The sequence below is a fragment of the Balaenoptera ricei genome, chromosome 1 (assembly GCF_028023285.1).
Source record: "Balaenoptera ricei isolate mBalRic1 chromosome 1, mBalRic1.hap2, whole genome shotgun sequence".
NCBI lineage: Eukaryota > Metazoa > Chordata > Mammalia > Artiodactyla > Balaenopteridae > Balaenoptera > Balaenoptera ricei.
Window position 1 is genome coordinate 6,648,009 of NC_082639.1, and position 12,918 is coordinate 6,660,926.

Consider the following 12,918-nt stretch of genomic DNA (forward strand, 5'->3'; position numbering starts at 1 on the left):
CTATAACTTTACAACACATTCATAACTTTGGGTCTAAGTTGACAGAAGTAACTGGTATGTCAATTATACAACTGCACACTGTGTACATGTATGCTGTGGCAAAGAAAATATGACAACCAACAGATGGAAAGATAAACTGTGTCCTACGACTTACAAAACTAAATTTCTCCCGAGTTGTGAGAAGAAAAGTCATTGTTCATTAGCAAGAAACTTATAGACTGCTTCAAGCATACCTATAAACCAAGTTATTAGAGTTATTAGTTATTAGTTTTTTCATAATGTAAAAACTGCTTAAGGATTCCATAAAGACTCTAAAATTCCCACTAAGCTATGAAAAAGGTGCTAAGCCATTACAGATAAAATACTAAAACAAAATGTAGATGTTTTATAAAGCTAGATATCTTAAAGAATATTAATAAACTGTTTATAAAAGCATTTCTCAATATCATATATAGCGACAAGATGTCTGCACAGTTTTCTAATTTATAAATGATAAGAATTAAATGTTTGGGCTTCCCTGGTGACGCAGTGGTTAAGAATCTGCCTGCCAATGCAGGGGATACGGGTTCGAGCCCTGGTCTCGGAAGATCCCACATGCCGCGGAGCCACTAAGCCCGTGCACCACAACTACTGAGCCTGTGCTCTGGAGCCCGTGAGCCACAACTGCTGAGCCCACGTGCCACAACTACTGAAGCCCGCACACCTAGAGCCCGTGCTCCGCAACAAGAGAAGCCACCGCAATGAGAAGCCTGTGCACCACAACAAAGAGTAGCCCCTGCTTGCCACAGCTAGAGAAAGCCCGCGCGCAGCAACGAAGACCCAACGCAGCCAAAAATAAATAAATAAATAATTTTTTTTAAAAATGTCATTATCAAGAATTTGTCCAAAAATCAGCTTCCTGAATATGTCTTGGGGCTAAGAGATTAAGCCAAATCTCCTTTATCATCAACATCAATAATATTACACAATAAAATTATTCATTCAGTCATTCAACAAGTGAGTGAACACCTACAGCGTTCCTCACATGCTAGAGGCAAGGAACACTGAGCTCTGCCCTCCTGGAGTTTACCTGAACAGTGTACCTGAGGTTGCAAAATCTGAAGGCAACACTCCAGGTGCCTCTTTTCTAGCCTCCAAGTTAATCATCCCCCATCTGTCGTCATAGTCTTGTTTTAGACTGAGCATAATATGATTAGGCTTCAGTTCTGCTCTGTAAACATAATCATATATAATCATATTCCTCAAAGATTATACTCCCGTTACCAAAATTAAAATCAGCACATTACCGAAATGCCACAGTAGCTATCATTAATGGTGGGCCACTTTTCCAAATGGTAACTCTTATTTATCACATGACATTTCTCATTAATTTCATCTCAAAGAGTAACCTTATCCTTAAATTTGAAAAATACTTTGCACCTACCCCCAGGCCCCAGGGGTGGACCTAAAAAAAGTCAGAATGTAGGGCTGCTAGACCGATAGCCAACTGTTTTTGGTTATTTCTCACAGGCCATTAAACCAAGCTCACTAGAGAGCTGAAGGTGGACCAACAAGACGTGCCTCTCTCTCTCCATATCCTACCTTCTTGAACCTCTCTAAGAGGAGGGAATATTAATCTGATGGGGTCACAGTTCAAAACGCTGATTGGACTTGTTTATAAGTTCAAATATTAATTACAGATTAAAAGTTACACACATATATACTCAAGGGATGGCTGTCTTGCTCTTGCTCGTTTCTCTCACACACGCTCTAGAAGACTAACGTTTGGGTCTTTGGTAAAGTGGCCAGCCAGAGGAGTAAGTCGGTGAGATTTAGGAGGAAGGGAGGTCCCTTGCCTAGGCTTTAAGTTTAAGCAATACACACCCCAATCCAGTTTACTAGACAGCTCTGTACTGGTATTTTGGCTAAAAGCCCAATTAATAATAAATTAATACTTTGAATTTCCCACTTGCCATTATTCTACTTACATAAATCTCCTTTAGGAACATCACAAGGAAGAGGGACAGCTAAGTTATGACGTCTGATCATTCATTAACACCCCAAACCTCACCAATACTTTCTTATCTATGTCATTCACTTTATATTTAATCATGTACTGTTCTGTAGCATTTCCTATATTCAAGGAATAGTAAAAACTTTATGTTGCTGACTTAGAACTTATTTGAACCCTCTAGAGTTGACCCATTGCTCCTACGTATCTCGTAGTTGTTGAGTGTTGCAGATAAAAAACGGAACATAGTGGAAAGCTAGATCTATGGATGACAATGATAACAGGAATAATTTTAAAAATTAGGCTAACATTGAGCACTTATTATTTACCAGAGACATTTTAAGCACTTTATGTGTATTAATTACACTGGTCCTCACAACAAATTTATGAGTACTATTATTACCCCTACATTGCAGATGAGGAAACTGAGCCACAGAAAGGTAAGTAACTTGCCTAAAGTCAGAGTTAATAAGCAGAAAGCTGGGAATTGAGTCTAGAGCTCTTAACTACTTTGCTACAATAGTATAATAGTTATGGGTGGACAAATACAGATTGGTAAATTTTGAGGCTCAGTGCCCAGAAGACATCTGAGGAGACAGAGGGCAACATGGGTCCAGATCTCAGAAGAGAGATCAGGGCTGTATTTATAAACTTGCAGGTTGGAAGCACTAGGTGGAATGAGGTCACTCTGGAAGACAGCGCTGAGGGAGGAGTTAATAGAACCATGAGGAACACCAATATTTAAAATAAAGTTGACATTTTAAGTCAAACTGACGATGCAGTAAGCTGGTATTTTTGTATTATATACATATAAAACACACAGTACATTATAAATCAAAATATGTAACAGGTATACCTACTCTGGGAACTAGAACTACAACGACTCTGGGTTATGGTAGCACCTGCTTTCAATGCACTGTTGGACGTAGCACGTTAGACGGGACACCACCCACAACACTGTTTCAACGGGAGGGAATAATTTGCTCTAAGATCTAACTTCAGAAATGACCTCCAAGGAATACACAGTTGTGAAAAGAAAGATGGCCTGAATAGACGGCCAAATTTCAATGATTCTAAGGTATACAATGTTTTACATTTTTAAGTCATGAGAACTGGGACAGGTCTTACATAGTTTAATTGGCAGCATTTTATTTCTTAGTGGTACATAAAATATGGTGCATCTTACTACTGATGGCATCTTAAGACACAATGAAATGTGTCTTTTAGGATACATCCCATTCTACATGTGCGCATACATACTGGTATAATTACAGGAAAGCTTTCTGCTTTCAAGAGGTTTACAATCTAATGGAAAGAACATGATTAACAATAAGATATAAACGCAAAGAATAAACATTAATACAAGATATGAAGTGATAAAATGAGTGGAAAGGTTAAAGAACTGAAGGTACTTAATTGCTAGGAAATATGAGTAACCAAACCAAAACAACTTAAGGCAGTGTGTCCTAAGCACAGTTTTAACTGAAATAGATGAAAACTGATGGAAGAACAACAGAAAGAAGGTAGGAAATAAATGATATCTCAACAAAGGCAGAGGGAGAAGATGAATAATGTGAGGTTATGGTCACATCCCTCTCCTCTCAGAACCAGCAACTACCTGCTAGTTAAAGTAAAGCACTGCTTGAAGATAACTAATCAAAGGGAAAAGCTTTTTTTAATCTTCTGTATCTCTCTCCTTTGAATCCCTGTGACAGCTTTTTTTTTTTAATCTATTTATTTTATTTATTTATTTTTGGCCGCATTGTGTCTTCGTTGCTGCATGTGGGCTTTCTCTAGTTGCGGTGAGCGGGGGCTACTCTTCAGTGCAGTGCACAGGCTTCTCATTGCGGTGGCTTCTCTTGTTGTGGAGCACAGGCTCTAGGCACAAGGGCTTCAGTATTTGTGGTGTGCGGGCTTCAGTAGTTGTGGTGCACGGGCTTAGTTGCTCCGCGGCATGTGGGATCTTCCCGGACCAGGGCTCAAACCCGTGTCCCCTGCATTGGCAGGCGTATTCTTAACCACTGCGCCACCAGGGAAGCCCCCCCTGTAGTAGTTTTAAAATCTACAAATCCTTTGATACTCCTCCCTTCAAGAGCTGCATCTTAATTCCCTTCTCTTTGCCTGTGGGCTGGACTTAGCGACTTGATTCTAACTAATAGAATATGATGGAAGTGACAGTGTGTGAATTCTGAGACGAGGCCATAAAAAACTTCCTCCTCGCTTTCTCTCTTTCCACTCCCTCCTCTCATTCTGGGGGAAGCCAAATGCCATGTAATGAGGTCATACAGGTAACCATATGGAAAGGTCTATGTGGCAAGCAACCAAGGCTTCTTGCAGAGGCCTTTCTTCCCACAGCCAGGTGAGTGAGTCACCTGGAAGCAGAGCCTCTAGCCCCGATCAAGCCTTCAGACGATGGCAGCTCCAGCTGCATCCTAACTGCAACCTCAGGAGAGACCTCTGAGCCAGAACCACTCAACTAGGCCACTCCCAGACGACTGACCACGGAAACTGTGAGATAATAAATTTTACTGTGCTGTCACCAAGTTTTGAGGTAATTTGTTATGCTGCAATACATAACTAATACAACCCCAGAATATTTTGTCTCTCTAAAATACTTATCTTTTTTTAAATTTTATTGAAGTATGGTTGATTTACAGTGTTGTGTTAATTTCTGCTGTACAGCAAAGTGATTCCATTATACATTTATATATATTCTTTTTCACACTCTTTTCGATTATGGCTTATCACAGGATACTGAATATAGTTCCCTGTGCTATACAGTAGAACCTTGTTGTTTATCCCCTTAAACACTTATCTTTATCGTCTAACAACTTAAGTGTACACCGATGGCCAGTATAGAGAAAATTTCTAGAAGGCTGCTCTCTTCATCTTTACATGCCTATAAGGCTTACTTCAGTGAACTGCATAGTTAAGTACCTGTTTTTGTTTATTATTTGTTAAAAGACCAGTGCTTATACAATTGACTGCAGTTATCCAAAAATGAAGTGATTATATCTTGAATAAGAATATAGCTACTGGAGCAGGGTAAAAAAGAAAAATATTGATTTGACCTGATTGCAAGATGGAATGAGGGATAACAGATGCAACAATCAAAAGTTAACTCCAGAATGACAAATGTATAAAGTGGAAATAGTAGTTATGTTGTACCCTTGGAAAGACTAGAGTGGAAAACTTGCTTGAAGAAAAACAGTACAGAGCAGCAAAGCATTATAACAGTAACACCCAGAACTTACTTCTTCATTATTAAGGAAAAAAGGACAAGCCACTTGATTAAGAAAGGATTAGCTTCACATGTGTTTCTCAAACTGTTCTACAGAATAGTGGTTCTCATTAAAACATCACAGGCATTCTTTGGGGAAGGGAAAAACAAACAAAAACCCTCTACATACCATAGTCCTAAGTTTTTAAGGCTTTAGGGTGCTAATATGCATTATAAATTTATTTGACCTTAGGACACTTAAAATACTTGCAGCATTTTAGTATGCCATGAATATAGTTTGGGAAACACCAAATTGGGTAAGCAGGTAGGTAGACAAGTAGATGAGGAGATTCATAGGAAATAAAACAAGACAAATGTAATAAAATGATCTCACCTAAAAAAGAGAGCTGACTACCACTGATGATTATGTACATTTTCTTAAAGGAAAATAAACTTAGATAAGCTATCAAAAGCAACAACAGCTACACCAGATGTCAGGGAAAATGAAGATGGAAAAAACGTGATAGGATAGAAAAGAAGAAAAAAAATTTCCTTTCCATAGGCCATGGCTCAGAATGCCTTCCATCCCCTCAGCTCCTACTGTGCACCTCAAGAGAGCTGGTGTGAGCAACCCGCCATCTAGAAGGTAAGCAGGTAGCTTAAGAGGCGGTCTGATCCCAAACCCTTTACCAACAGTGATGATAACTAACAACCTATCAGATCTTCTTTCTTGGGAAACGTTAATTAAATATATTAAGAGTCCTTAGAGGAAGTGGAAGCAGAGGGACAAAGACACGAAGAAACCAGAGATTAAACAGCTGAGTGAAGACTAGAGGATTAGGTGGGCAAGCTCTGGCTGTTTAGTGCCTTGTGCAGGAAAAGAACACCTTTCTTCAATAAAAAATTTAAGTTAGTATATTATTGTTCAACCTCAACAACCTTATGTGATGGCCCTGCCAGAGACAGCAGGACCTCAGCCAGGTGATGCCCCTTCAGTCACGTTCAATGACCCACCCAGAAAGAAGGAAGAGGGAAGGGAAAGAGGAGTGAATGGGCAGGAGAACACAGGCTCTGCCTGTAATAAGGAGCATCTAGTTTAAATTCACCAGAGTGATGTTTTCATATATCAAATATGTTTTTAAATCAGTGGCCAGAGTCTACCCACCCCGTGAGGAATCAAGCCAAGCTGTTCTAGCGTGGATACACTTCCCCAGGGTAGCCAGATTCTGCCCAGGGAGGGAGAGGTTTCCAGAGCCTCCCAGGCAGCGTCTCCAAATTCACACATGCAGACACATGCCCACACTCCAGCTGGCTCACACTCCCCCTAAATTGTATTCGCCCCACACACATTAAGTGCCACCACCACTCCGCCCACCTCCTGCTCCCCACCCCGCAAAGAAGTAAGGGGGTCAGGAATCAGACCTCTGGGAGCCAGTGGACACCTGTAGGTGTCTCTGCTGAGCGTGGCCGTGGCCATGGGTGCTGGAATGGGTCTCTGCAGGAGGGGCTCTCCCGTGCTGCTCCAACATTCTGCCTAGAGATGTTGCACGGCCATGCTTGCTCACGAGTTCTCCTTCAGGTTAGTCCAGGCCCACAGCGCAAACACTGTGCCCTTATGAGCGGTGTCCTTACGCTACACACAGTCTGGACATCCATACACTGCCCTGGCACTAGGGTATACGGTCAACAAACTCTTCCCACTGAGGAGGCCACGCGGTAATCGGGTCACTAAAGCTGGGCAGCATCCATACCCCTAACAGCATCCCAGCGTCCACAAGACCCGTCTGAACCTGTGGTGCTTCTGCGAGGCCTCTCGAAGTTTAAATTTCTGTTCCACTTGTTCCCAATATGTGAGAATGGCTTGGAAGACTTTCTGTTCCTCGTACAAAACCCTCACAAATCACACGTATATAACTAGTTTAAAATCAGGATATGACCCATAGCTTCAACTTCTGTTGCAAAAGCCCAAGACAAATAGGCTGTAAGAATTCCTCAAATACCAAGTGATCTATGAATTAGAGGTCTTATCATTTTGTAACATAACCACATAAAGAAATAGTCCACAGTTAAGTATGTTGCTGACATACTGGCAAATTTTACCAAATAAAAACAACAATTTTACACTGGCACAAACAGGTCACCTTACCAAAAAACCTCATACAGTATTAGCAGTCCTACTGACCTCGCTACCTAATGTACAGACACATATTACCTCTTGCATTGCTTGCCAAACCAACAAGTTATACAAATCACAATTCCAAACAAAGTCCAATCTAGTAAATAGATTTCGTATTTCAGCATGTTTGAGTTATTTGTGGTCAAATGTTCACTAAAATGACTTAAGCACTCTTAACCATTTTCTCATTATTTAAAAAACACTAGAACTCTCTTAGACAAGAAACTACGCACAAGTCAAAAGGCTCACCAAAATCACACTTAGGACAAGTAGAGCTACAAATATGGAATAATTACCAAGATATTAATTATTAACAATCACTTAACTATGATTCAAGAGAAATTCCTGGTTGTTGAAAAACCCTACAACGGACTAGAGCACATTATCAGAAACTGATTATCTCAGACAACAGTGTATTGTTTCAGGGTGTGTGGGTGTGTGGGTGTGTGTGGGGGGGTGTGGGTGTGGGTGTGTGTGTGATGAGGTTCACAGCTGTGTTACACTAATGACTCAAACACCTGAATTTTCTGCTATCTTAACCTTTAAATCAACTACAAAAGAAGCTGCCAAAAGTAGTTAGGAGAAGAGCACAAAATTCCCCAAAGAACTTGGTATATACAACTTAATTTACTACGTAAATTTTCATTACTGAGATTTGAACAAGATGTTAGAGAGTCAAAACTAATTTTAAAAGCAAGGGGTGCTTACTAAATCCATAATAATATTCAACATACACTGGTTTTTAGAAGGGGGCACAAGCCATATTCGTGTGTATGTGTTTACAGCACCTGGCATATTTCTGTTCCATATTACATATAATTGCTGCAGGACCTGACAATGATTACTGTCTCACTTTTTAAAAACTTTACGACTAACCATTAAGTCAAAGTTGAAAAAGTAACTGATGCATTTATTTCTTGATTTGGGCTACCTTCTTGTAGTGAACTGGTTCTCAGTTATTCTAGTTACCTTGTAACAAAACATTGGCAGAGACTATACAGGATTGAAATTACCTGACTCTATTCTTGCTGAATAAGTAATACATTTGACCTGTTCACATTTCATTGTAAAAGATCCACAGCTTTAGAGATTACACTCTAAGCTTTGAAAGCAAAGTGAATCAGAAATCACATTCCTAAGAGCAGCCAGTCTGTAACAGAAGATGTTTATTCTACACTGAATCCCCCTTGCCACTGCAAACCTCTCTAACAGTTCATTACACTTAAAACAGTTGAGATGAGTAGGACGTGTGATAATAAGAATTCTTCAAGGTATTTATCAAGCAGATTATTTCTGAAACTACACCTTGGTTTAGAAGCCTTTGAGCAGGAATTTGGCCTTCTGTGTTAATCTGTACGTACTCATTTCGCATCTTCTCTTGATTCTTATTTTTTTTTACTCTAATCCATAGAACAAGTTATCCTATCAGACTTAATTTTATTTGTTTCTATGACTCTTGGAAACACTACTGCAGTGCATCACTATTACATATGCAAAACTGCTGATTTCAGTGAGCTCCTCTCCTACCCCTCCATCCCCCACCCCTCCCACCCCCATTAAATCTTGGGGGAAAACTTCTGGGTCCAGTGCTGGGATTTTTCTTTTCGATAGGGTAAGTCTACTTGACTTTTTACTAATGATACTGAAAACTTTTTAAAGACTGCTAGTGTGGGGCTTCCCTGGTGGTCCACTGGCTAAGACTCCCGAGTTCCCAGTGCTGTGGGCCCGGGTTCAATCCCTGGTCAGGGAACTAGATCCCACATGCTACAACTAAAGATCCTGCATGCCGCAACTAAGATCCGGCGCAGCCAAATAAATAAATAAAAAGACTGCTAGAGTATGTAGCGTTTCAGACACCAAGAACACAAATAAGCCCCCTTACTTTTTTTTACTATTTCAAGGCAAACTGTATTTCTCATAAAAGACAGAGAGTCCTTGGAAGTCACAATGTATAAATACTTCTAATAATAGAACAAATTAATGTCAAGACAGCCAATAACGTAAAAAGCCTCAATGCAGCCATGCCTGTCAAAGAGCATCTGTATTAGCAGCTCAGGGAAGTGGCATTTGCAGGAAAGCACTACAACTGTGTTCAAAAGAAAATCATTAGGCCTCAGAGGTTAATCCCCTCCCCCATCCTCTTCGTCTGGATCCTTCAAGGCAATTAACCAGTAGAAGGCGCTACTCTGCAACCCACAATATTCACACCAACCTGCATCCTTGCCCCAGAGCTGGGTCTAACCCAGGTGTACTCTTCTCAGCCTATTCCCTGCCCAGCGTTCCAGGAACCCTCTACATTAGCCCCAAAAGCAGAAAACCAGATCTTTTCTTACAACCCCGATTTTTCAAACAATACAAAACAAAACACAGAGAGCTCAGCAGCCAGTATACCTGTCTTATCAAACCTTCAGACCACCACCAATATGTCAAAACATAAACACACACACTTTGCTACCTATTAACCTCAAATACAATCTTTATTATCTTAACTGAGACAATCTACTTCTACCTAGAAAAGACGACCCTGGTCACATTCACTACAGTAACAGTCAACTAAACAAATCACTGTCTCCAACAAAGTCAGGGGCAATGAGGAATACGAAAGCTGACTATAAGGCCACGACATATAATGAGGGATTTTATCTTTACATGCACAAAAAAGAAAGAGCAGTAGAAACCAGGGCTGCAAAGGCAAGAAAGGGTGATAGAAAAGAGGAGTCTCTGAACATGTTTTCGAGTGTCCTTTAGTTTCCGACGTAATCTTCTGCCTCTCACAAGGTTGCAAAAAAAGGCCAGACAGAAGATGGGTGAAAGAAAACTGAAGAAGAAAAGCACCCACCCTTCCTCCATCTCCTCTCCCCTCTCCCAAAAAGAGCTGTTTGTCTGTGCAAACCTAGTCCCAAATATGGGAGAGAGAGAATGAATGTGTGTATGGAAGAACAATGAGCCCTCTGCCTGGTATTTTGTGTGTGTGTGTGTGTGTGTGTGTGTGTGTGTGTGTGTGTGTGTGTGTGTGCGTGTCTGCCTCTGCCTTTTTTCCCTTCGACCTCAACAACAGGGAGAGCTGGAAGCCAGCTTCCCATCCAGCCTAGGCCATCGAAATCCAAACTGGTTCATAATTACGGTGGAATTAACTCAGCAAGCAAATCGAGGAGAGGAAATAGCTACCCAAAGATGATTTTACTATTGTAGAGATCCATCCTCTCTCCCCTCCCCCAACAGACTGAGACTACAGAAAGCAGTGTACACCAGACAAAAAGGTCTCTTTAAATGGAAAGCAATTATGGAAACTGTTTCAAACCTAAACATAGGACGTGTTAGTTTGTGTTACATTAAAATGTTTGTTGTGCAATTCACCGAGTTACCCTTTTACTAGTTATCTTTTTTGTGTTTAAAAAATTGCTTTGGAGAAAACTATTTCAGGATTCATACAAAACTACTTTCTAAATGTACCTTAAAATAGCAACACATACTGAAACATTTAAAGTACCCATTTTCTCAAGGACACATTTTGCTTAAATCAATGTTTGAAGTCTGTAATCCAGAAAAAACTGTAAGCAAACCTTGGAAAAGAGGCAGAGAAAAATGACAATTCAACAATGAATCATTTTGTTTTCCTTTCAACAACTTCTCAAGCAACCAGTTTCAAAGGAAACCTGCAATACTTTCTCCCTCCCAACACACGATCTATGTAAAACTACTTTTTCTTCTTTCCAAAATCTTAAAAAATATAATACTACTAATAAAAATAAAAGCCACTCTCCTTCAGAGAGCTGAACTAAAACATGACAGTAAGAATCCTGTTCTGCCGCAAGTAATTTTTGGTTTTAAAATTCAAGAACCACACAGAGCAAAGGACTAGAGATTTCGAATACAAAGAGAGAATCTTCCCCTAATGTGAAAATGAGACTTTAAGAAGAGTCCTCCCCAAGACCCCCAAATCCACAAACATTCAAGAAATTCACAGTTTCGGTCCTGGACTTCCTCCCTTCCCGCCTCCCCGCCCCCCGCCCCCCAGTTCAGCCCATGATTTAGTCACATGAAACAGTTTAACCTCAGACAAGTCAAACCAGAGCAAGACTAAGCAGCAAAGAAAGAGCAGGGGTCAGCGGGCGAGAGGGACAGCTACCTGGCCCGCACAGGGCCAAGCGGCCCCCCGGCCCTTTATTCCCGCCCGCCCCGGCCGTGCGCGGCCCCCACCCGGGACCCGGGCTTCCATGCCGAGCCCTCGGCCCGCCCCATGCCCGCGCCCAGGACGAGGGGCCACAACAGCTGACAGACGCCGCGCGCGGGCAACTTGGAGACTTACCTCCCCCGGACGCGCTACACCATCAACGGAGGTGTGTTCGGCCGGCTCCTGGGAAAGTGGGGGGACGGGGCGGGAGGCCCACAGGGCTGGGGCCGCCGGGCTCGGGCCGAGGGCGGGCCGGCCGCGGGGACAGAGCCGGGGGCTGCGGGGGCTTCCCTCCCGTGACCTTTCGTGCGGGCTCCACCAGGCTCCGCGCTCGGCCAGTCCTTCAGGAACGGGAGCCCAGGCTCATGTCTGGTTTTGTTTTTCTGAGGGCGAGGGGGCTCCCGGAGGATGATGGTGTATTTTTTTTTTCCCCTCAAGTAGGAGAGAAAACGAGGCAGAGATAATGTGGGAGGCGAGCGAGGGGAGAGGAGCGCGGAGTCGGGGGCGAGACCCGAGCCGGGCGAGCGTCGCGGGCGTGCGGGAGGAAGAGGAGGCTAGGAGCGCGAGGGGCGGCTCGCGAGCGTCTGTAGGAGCGGCGGCGCCTCGGCTATGGTGGCCGAGCCGCGGCGGGGCTGCTATACCGACCCACCGCCCACTCCGCGCTCGGGCCCGGCCCACCTCGCAGTATCGCGCCTCGCCATTGGCGCGGCCCGGCGTGACGCATGTGGAGGCCGGGCCAATGGGAGGCGGAGGGCGGGCGAAGGGGCAGGACTTCTTTGAGACCAAGCTCGCTCGTTCTCTCTCTTTCTCTTTCTTTTTTTTTTTTTTCTCTTTCTAATAAAATGAGCAGAAAAGAAGGAGGGGAGCGGTAGACCTCTGGCTACGCGGCGGCCAGGCTTGAGCGCGCGCTCCAGGAGGCGGCCTGGCGATGGGCTGGGCTCCCCGCCGGCCGTGTCTTTGTGCGGGTCCCGGGCCGCGGCGCGCAGCGGGCTGGTCCCAGGGGCGGGATTGGCCGGAGTCCAGTGCTTCTGTTATTACCAGGGTCACGGTTTGCCTTTTCAGCCACTTAAGACGCGGGTTCATATCCCTGGGGGGACTTGGAGTGGGTTCGAACGATTCGCTCAAAGACTCGAAATTCTGATGCATATTAACGTCTTCAAAATAAGTCTATGGAAAAGATTAATTAGAAAAAGAAAAAAGAAATTGGTAGGGGCTTCCCTGGTGGCGCGGTGGTTAAGAATCCGCCTGCCAATGCAAGGGGACGTGGGTTATAGCCCTGGTCTAGGAAGATCCCACATGCCGCGGAACAGCTAAGCCTGTGTGCCACAACTACTGAGCCTGCGCTCCAGAGCCCGCAG

At 43.1% G+C, this 12,918-nt stretch overlaps 1 protein-coding gene across 5 annotated transcripts in view; it reads right to left on the reverse strand.

Annotated features, from left to right (window-relative positions):
* RERE (arginine-glutamic acid dipeptide repeats) overlaps nt 1-12,179 on the reverse strand; it is a 423,843-nt gene extending 411,664 nt beyond the window's left edge. For 3 of the 5 annotated variants that reach the window (XM_059912037.1, XM_059912072.1, XM_059911997.1), the window contains exon 1: nt 11,696-12,178. The gene's annotated coding sequence lies outside the window, so the exon portion shown is untranslated. Of the gene's footprint in view, nt 1-11,695 lie in introns of all 5 variants that reach the window. The other 2 variants (XM_059911901.1, XM_059911983.1) reach the window with 1 other exon arrangement.
* Nucleotides 12,180-12,918: the final 739 nt, after the last annotated feature.